This window comes from Genypterus blacodes, unplaced genomic scaffold (genome assembly GCF_046128005.1).
Source record: "Genypterus blacodes isolate CSIRO-AG114 ecotype Tasmania unplaced genomic scaffold, CSIRO-AGI_Gbla_v1 ptg000067l_1, whole genome shotgun sequence".
NCBI classification, from domain to species: Eukaryota; Metazoa; Chordata; class Actinopteri; order Ophidiiformes; family Ophidiidae; genus Genypterus; species Genypterus blacodes.
Genome location: NW_027466879.1, coordinates 2,968,999 through 2,977,508, shown reverse-complemented (window position 1 = coordinate 2,977,508; position 8,510 = coordinate 2,968,999).

Below are 8,510 nucleotides of genomic sequence, written 5' to 3'. Positions count from 1 at the left end.
TATAGTGAATAGCAGCTCCGGGGCTTCAATCAATCAGGGAGGTGGTGAGGCAGTGACAAGCTTACCCAATATGCTTTCCTCCAGTTTGTGTGGGTGTGCACGTGCTTCTGTGTGTGTGTGTGTGTGTGTGTGTGTGTGTGTGTGTGTGTGTACCAGTCCCAGGTGTGGCTGCTGGTTAATTTGCAGTTCAGTCTCAAGGGAAGAGTCCCTCATGTCACTAAGCCTATCAGACTCTCCCCCCTTCCACCCTAAGTGCTCCTCCCTGCTGCCCTTCTGCTTCTTTGCACTGGTTAGCATTCATGTGACCTCTGCTATAGTGAATATTAATGTGTATTTGTGTGGTGTGTGCATGTGTGTGTGTATCATTGCATCTACCTTCATTCTTTGTAGTCACATTTCCCTTCTTCTAAATTCAGCTTGGAAAACAAAAGGAGCTGCTGATTTGGCACATTGCTGAGTCCTGTACCGTGACTGAGCCTGACTCACTTCCTGTTTCTGTTTCTGATAATGTTCCTTTGAGCAGGTTGGGTAAAGCGGATATGCTGATGAAGTTTTAAAGACCTGTTAAACCATTTTAACAATGTCTCAGATGCCCCCACTGAGTTAATGAATAGTCCCTCAGCATCTGGAGGGCAGCCTGGATTGTTAAAGGAATCAAGACAACAACAATGTTCATGATTTCCTTTTCACACAATGCATAATAAGGGACACTGGACTGTTTGTTTAAAAGCATCTTTTGATGCTCTGCTGCTCATTAACCAGAGCTCATATTCCAATGAAACCTTCCCAAAAGCCCCACCCTTCTTGTTAAACACTCCATGACAAGAATTCTCTATTAGCCAGTCTGGCAGTGAGAAAATGATTGAATTAAAACAATGTGTGAGCTACACGATGTGGATCAGCACACAGGACCCTGACAGATGGCATCACTGGTTGCCAAGACAACGGGGCCCTAAACCAACTCTGTCTTATCCTGGTGCAATAGAGGGAGGGTCGATAAAGCAGCACAGGCACCATGTGCAGTGAAACACTCAAATTAGTCCCCTGGGTCAAGAAGACCCGTCGCCCATCAGATGGGTACACACTGATTAGGGACTCACAAGTGTTTCATCATTCTGTCAGAGAGGACAGATTTCATTTTCAGTAGGAATAAACTCTGCTGTGTATATATCTATATTTATATACACATACACATACGTATTGCATGTGTAAGCAAACACTGCTATCACTACACAATAAACCCAGCTCATCATTACAGCCTGTGACTGGATAATAGGGCTTTGGCTTTCTTATAAAAGCCTAATGCATAATATGTCAAGCAGTCCCATACATGACAAATGAATGTTGGTTACCTGGGCTCAGGCTGGCAGGCCAGGGGGTCAGTAGCTGCAGGCCTGAACTTTACTTTAATTAAACTACCCGTCAAGCTGGGCTCTGAAATCCCAGCCTGGAAACAGCAGCAGGAAATGACTGAACTCTACCATCCAGGCTGTCACCTGCTCAGATGCAAAAAGCTTACGGCATGTAACATGAAAACACATCTTAAATCACTGTTGTTTAATTTATATATTGTTTTAATCTTCTGATATTTTGTACAATTTTACATTTCAGTTTATTTCTATCTTCATCTGTAAACAATATGGTGATTTTTACAGTAGGATCCTGATTCCATTATTGTCTCCAACCCTGGAGTTCAGATAATGACCACCAGAGGGCAGAATATCTATTACTCGCCAATACTTGATCAAGCCACTGAATGGAAAAAGAGGAGCCATCTTTATGTATAATATGTTGGAGCAAAGCCATTGTGTAGTGATTTTATGCAAGCCATACATACATACACACACACACACAAATATACACACACACACACACAACAGAAAGGAAAAGGAAAAACATTGACTTTCTGTAGGTGCTTCCCTTCTGTATGTGCAGATCCTTGACATAACCTTTTGAGAAAAGCTTGATCTATAAGGGAATTTGAACACCTGTATGTCTATGCAGCTCCATGGTTACCCAACAAAAGCTTAAAGCCCTTCAAAACCTCCAGGCAGACTGATGTGAGTCAGAGCCTCAGTGTCATTCGTCTCCCTGTCACTGTGATTCCAATCACTGGGATTTTAACAAGATTACCGCGAGCGAGTGGAAGCAATGGAGTACCAGTGTAATGTAATTATGGCGTGATGGAGTGCCTGAAACAGCTGTATTATCACCGGCCAGTCGCTTAACCCCTGTCAACACGTGAATGATGGCAGCCCTACTCCCTGTGTGCTGATGAAAAAGCTTTAGCTTGTATCTACATAATTTTGGATGATTGTTTTAATTTGCATGTGCATACAGAAGCAATACAATAGAATGGCGGTATGTGTGTGTGTGTGTGTGTGTGTGTGTGTGTGTGTGTGTGTGTGTGTGTGTATGGGTGTGTGTGTGGTGTGTGTGTGTGTGTGTGTGTGTGTATGGGTGTGTGTGTGTGTGTGTGTGTGTGTGTGTGTGTGTGTGTGTGTTGGTGTTTGGCAGCAAATGAAATGTGAATTTAATCTACTGTGGAGAAGAACAAAAACCTGGACCTTGAGTCCACGCACACATGTACTCACACACACTCCACAGGCTCACTCTTTCTTCTCAACCCCATGTCGCCTGACAACAACATTTCTCTCTTTTGCCACTTCCTTTCTACGCAAGTATCCCAGTCTCCATAGCAACTCATCTCAGTTATAGAAACATGGACAAAAGACGCAGAAAAAAAGGAAAAATGGGAAAGTACACTGATGATACATGTAGACCCACATCCATCAATAGAACATGCACTCAAAAGCGTTATCACACACAGAGATGCACACAAGCAGACCTACACTTGCACACATGCATCTACATGTTCATATAAACGCTACCACACCAACAGCAACAAGCATATAGCAAGGATATGGAGAACATGTTATGATTACATCAACAAATGATCTCTTCTAATTCTAATATTAACTATTTTCCTGTTTATTTAATTTTATTTCCTTGTGCAGCAGAGGGATTTGATATCACAGCCATCAGGTTGTTTCGGCTCATATTCAAAGAAATCACTGACTGATTTATCTCCTTACTCAAGATTTTGATTAATTGGAGATGTAAAAAGATATAGATTCAAAATGCAAATAATTGTGTCATGAAAATGGAGCAGGAATGTTTTACTATTGTTTGTGTTTGGGAAAAAAATTCATTAATGACAATTGCAAGTATGAAACCCTTAGATTAATGATGTAATGCAGCTTTTATGTCCTATAACCTCACACAGGGTGCTTAATATCAAATCAGTCACGTGTTCTCATCAATGTTGTGAGAATAGTAAAAACAAGCTATTTTCAGTTCATCTGTCATTCAAATTTAGCTTTGTAATGAACAGATACAGATATTATGAAAATGAACACAGACACTCCTGCAGCTAAATAAAAGCATAATCAACTACATCCTTCCAACAACCTTCACCTTCATTCTACTCTCCGGCGGATTTCCAAAGCAACCTTGAGCTGGAATGGTTGAAGCTGCTGAATGAAAGACTTTGCATGTGTTTATGTTTTTTCTCTGCATGAGTGTTTGCAGGATGTTGGAGTGGACGGCTAAAAACCACGAAAGATTCCATCTGAAATACCAAGCAGAGGAGTTGACATTCAGTTTGAACAGAAGTGAGAGAGACTGACAGATGGACAGACAGTGAGGGGATGAACACAAATCTTGCCCCTCTGTGGAGCAGTGGATTGACAGATTAACTAGCTGCATACACACTTCTAGTGCAACAGTGGTCAGTGCTGTGAAGGAAACACCATTAAAATCAGCTTGTTTGTTTAGTCGGGAGCAGAGAAGTGCCTGAAAACATGGATTTGATGAATCACTCAGGAAATTGAGCTCTCTATTGCCAAAACAAAGTGTGTGTGTGTGTGTGTGTGTGTGTGTGTGTGTGTGTGTGTGTGTGTGTGTGTGTGTGTGTGTGTGTGTGTGTGTGTGAAAAGTTTGGAGAGATGGACAATGTCATATGTCTGTGTGACTCATCCAATATATCATTCAGAAGTAGCTTCTCTGCAGTGTCTGAGTCACCATGCTGCAGTGATAGGATGAGGAACGAGCATGAGGCAGGGAGAGAGAACCAGAGAGAGAGAGAGAGAGAGAGAGAGAGAGAGAGAGAGAGAGAGAGAGAGAGAGAGGGAGAAAGGGAGGAGAGAGAGAGGGGGGAAAGAGAGAGCGAGGGAGGGAGAGTATGTGAAAGTGAAATGAAGAGAGCAGATAACAAAGGCAGCTGACATGATGAAAGAAAGATCATGACATTATCTTATCCTTTTCATCTGTCTGTCCTCAGGTGCCATTCTTACTCTGTCAGAGCCATTTGTTGTCAGACTGACACAGTGTTGACCTGCTGGGGCGTACAGCCTTTTTTAGTAAACACAACTCAATGTTTCTGTCTCAGCTAAGCACAAATGTGCTCCTATAGCAGCTGTGTGTGTGTGTGTGTGTGTGTGGGTCTAAGCTTTCTGTTACATTTCATACATAGAGCTCATAATGCATTTACCAATTAGTTCATAATGAATAAAGTGAAATACTGTATAAAGAATATGTCAATATAGTGCAGAATATGATATGATGGGGTAAGGAACAATGCAGCAGAATTAAATGATGAATTATAGCAGAACAAGACGAAATGTTTGCCATCTCTTTAAAGGAAATAAGGCAGAAGAAGTGAAGAGGTTTCCACAGGTGGTGTAACATGAATAATGTAGGGAAACTGTTCTATTGATTTTGATGCAGTACTGTATTGTGTTTGTGGCTTCTTTCTTTTATTAAACATGGCACATTAACTACCAAGGTCATTTTGTTGCAATAACAATGTGTGAAATAGTTCAGTCCCGCAATGAAATAACAATGATTTTCTAAATAACAATGAGATTGAAGGTAATAATGTAAAACAACTGTGAATAAAGCTGAGCACGTAAAATAGCATCTTTCCACCAGACATCAGCGTCAGTGTCTCCTGTGCGATGTGTGATGTGTGATGTGTGATGTCTTATTTGCTTATTGTCTGTCCCTTCTCTCTCACACACTCGTCCCAAGGTGACTGCACGCACAGGCTGGGCTCTTAAAGGCACCACACACCCATTAGACTTCATCACCACAATGCCGCAAACTAAAACACTTAGACTAATGTAAATACTTCCTAGCTCCCATTAAAATGAAGGAGGGTCGATAACGTCAAGGCTAAGAGAGGTCGGAATGATTCGGGTATTTTTTCAATTGACGAATTGACGAAGTGCATGCCTGAAGAAAATTGCCTGTGATTGCAATGTTGAATGGTTTTGCTGAATGTTGGAGAAGTGCCTGAACGACTGAAACCTGAGGGCCTGAAAAATGTTTAAATGGTTTCTGTACCTGAATGACTGAAGAATTATGAAGGGCCTAAAAGTATGCGGGCCTGAAAGTATGTAGGCGTGAAAGTATGAAGGGCCTGAAGGACATCTGAATGTATTTTATTAAGGAATGGCTGGCCGTCTGAAAAACTATGAACTATGTGAAAATACTCAAAGAAAGACTGAAGTGCTGAAAATGTCTGAATGATTTCTGTTCTGAGAGAATGAAGAGGTACAAGTGTTTGAGTGACAGCCAGAGCTCAAATCATTTGAAGCTGTCATTTGTTTATAAACAACACAACACATGGGGAAGGCTGAAAAAATCAGAAATATTCTAAACTCACGATAATTGAAAAACCGTGAAAAATTTGAAAAGGCTGACTCATTGTCTGCAAGCCTGAAGTCTGAAGGCCTGAAGGCATGAAGGGCCTGAAGAGAATTTGCAGCTGTTTCAATAGGTTTTAATGGGGATTTGGTGGATGATGAATATTTCAGAACATACAAAAGATGTGGCAGCAAAAGTCAAAACCAAAAGTCATCGCAATAATGTCCTAAATATTCTACTACTTCTATTATTAATAGAAGTTCCAATTATGTGGAAGTAGTTGAGTGCCAAAAAATGTACGGAAGAAATTAAATATCAAAATAATAATCTATAACAGCAATAAAATGAGATGATAATAATAATAAACACACAGAAGTACAATAGCACTGATTTCCTGAAGCAGTCACAGCAATTACCACTGTGGACAGGGAGTAATTGCCTGCAATTGTAAAGCAATCTGCCCCTAATGGGTAAATTGCAGGCTGTAAAAGAGAGCTTGTTGTTGTGCCATTCATCCGTCATTTAACCAATAAAGCTAACACAAGATTCAAACTGAGATTGTTTAATCCGACATTCAGCCATGTTGTAACCTCTTATTCCTCATTGATTTGACCATTTATCACGAGTAACAGTTAAAGAAGACGGATTCATCCTCAGCCCTTACAGCGAGGACTAAGCACTGAGCCTCAGTCTGTAAAAGCAGAACAAAGAGACAGACTGATAGTGTCGCTCTGCTATTATCCTGCTGCTCTCAGACGTCTCTATCAGCCGTGTCACAGCGCTGCTAACTAATGAAATCAGATGGACAAGTGTGGGCGACAACACGAAATCAATAAAGCATTGAAGCGAGAGAGAGATAGTGTGTCTGTGACATACACACACACTCATGTGCACAATATGTTTGCAGCATATTTCATGATCTTTAATATACCGTAAACATCCATAATTTAGGAAACAAACTAGTCAGCATCATCAGCAGTGCAATAACACACCGTTGCATTAACTTGTTGGATTTGCTTTCATACACCAAGACTCATGAGACAGGAAACCCCTCCCCCCATCTCTCACTTTTTAATGAGATTTGGAGTGTGTGTGTCACCCCACTGTGAAGCCATCGGTGACAGCGAGGGGACAAAAGGCCTGATGCTTGGATTCAGGGAAATGCAACACACTCCAACCTCCCCCCAACTCCCCCCTTACACACACATACCCCTAGCTCCCATCTGGTGATAGGACATTAAGAGCGGTGGCTGAATAAGGAACCATTGGGACACACACACACATACACACAGGTGCCCTAGCTGCATTAATTGAAGCCCACATCCCTTCACCGCCTCCTCATGTTTCCTTATCTGACTCTAAATCTCTGTCTACTTCTACATGAACATGGCTCGGATTGATTTCTGTGCCCTCCTGTCATAAACTGTCCAATCTCCAAAATGGAACATTGATCGGTAATGGTTTAGAGAAGAAAACGCAGAGACCAATTGCATACGAGTTAAGCCATCGGTTCATAGCTTGCGTTATGTTGTGTGTCTGCGTTTGTCCTTGTATGAAGTCTGACGAAGGAGAGTTCTTCTTCCTAATAACATCGAGTGCCTGGCTTCAGAGGCTCCCCCTCGACAAAACTATGACGCACTTCCTGACTGCTGGAAACGATGCAGTGGGAGGATGAGGAGGAGAGGAGGGGGAGGCTGGCAGGGATAGGGGAAACCAGCTAAATATAGAGCAGCTGTGGCAAGTGTTGAGGCTGAAACGTGCAACCAATCGTGTTCCCCAGCTCATGCAGGAGGAGGATCCTGGTGTTTTTCGTCGAACAAATCAGAGCTTTTTCCCCCCGAAGCTAGAAACGCACCACAGGGGGTCGTTACCTGACGCTGGTGTAGAACTGTGAAGTACAGAGCAGGAACCGTCTCAGCTCTGGAACATCTTCTCTATATTCTGCATGTCCTTATGGAGCGTTTACCTCAGTGAACACGCCCATATTAGCATTACGCAGTGATCCTTCATTGAGCGCCACAGACAGCTCACGTGTGGGTGTGTGTGACTAACGCTACAGCAAGAACAGAGGCTGGACGTGCCGTCACAACATATTTTCAGGCAAGAACATGGCCGTCTCTTTGTTTGCAGTGAGGTGCCATGGTCCTAACACACTTGAGTCATCGCTGCGTCTATTTCTATTTCATTTCTATATTCACTTCTATTTTCTGTCCATTTATCTTACATGCTTGACACTTTCTATTTACATATTTCATACATTTATCTCCGTTAAGGAGAGCTCAAAATACAAAAATGTCCCTGCCTCTATCTGATGCTTCTACCAGCTGTATTGTTGTGCACAGTTTATTGAATTTTAACACTACAAATTGAGCAACCATTTACATCTGTTAACCTGAAATGATAGTGTGGGCAGAACAAAGCAAAGGCCTTATTTTATATTATCTCCCTTTGGTTTCTGCTCCACAAAATAACCTCTTATTTTGTAATCCTACAAAAGGTCTTTTATAAAAACCTAAAAAATGAAAAAATAATAATCTGCTAGCCACTGTGAGCAGATGACATCATTTATGGGGTTTTTATTTGTGATCATAGAAACATATTCATAATTGTAGAAGGCCTTTAGAATCAATTTGCATATTTTAGAGTGGATTACCTGTTTAAAATACAATTTTTACGAATCTGTAATAGAGGTAAAAATTTGTCCAATCAATAATTCATCAGGGTGGGGTTGTGGAATTACATGTTTAGTTTTTATAGTTTTTTCTTTTCATCCATTTCATTCATCTATTGACTCATTCTAA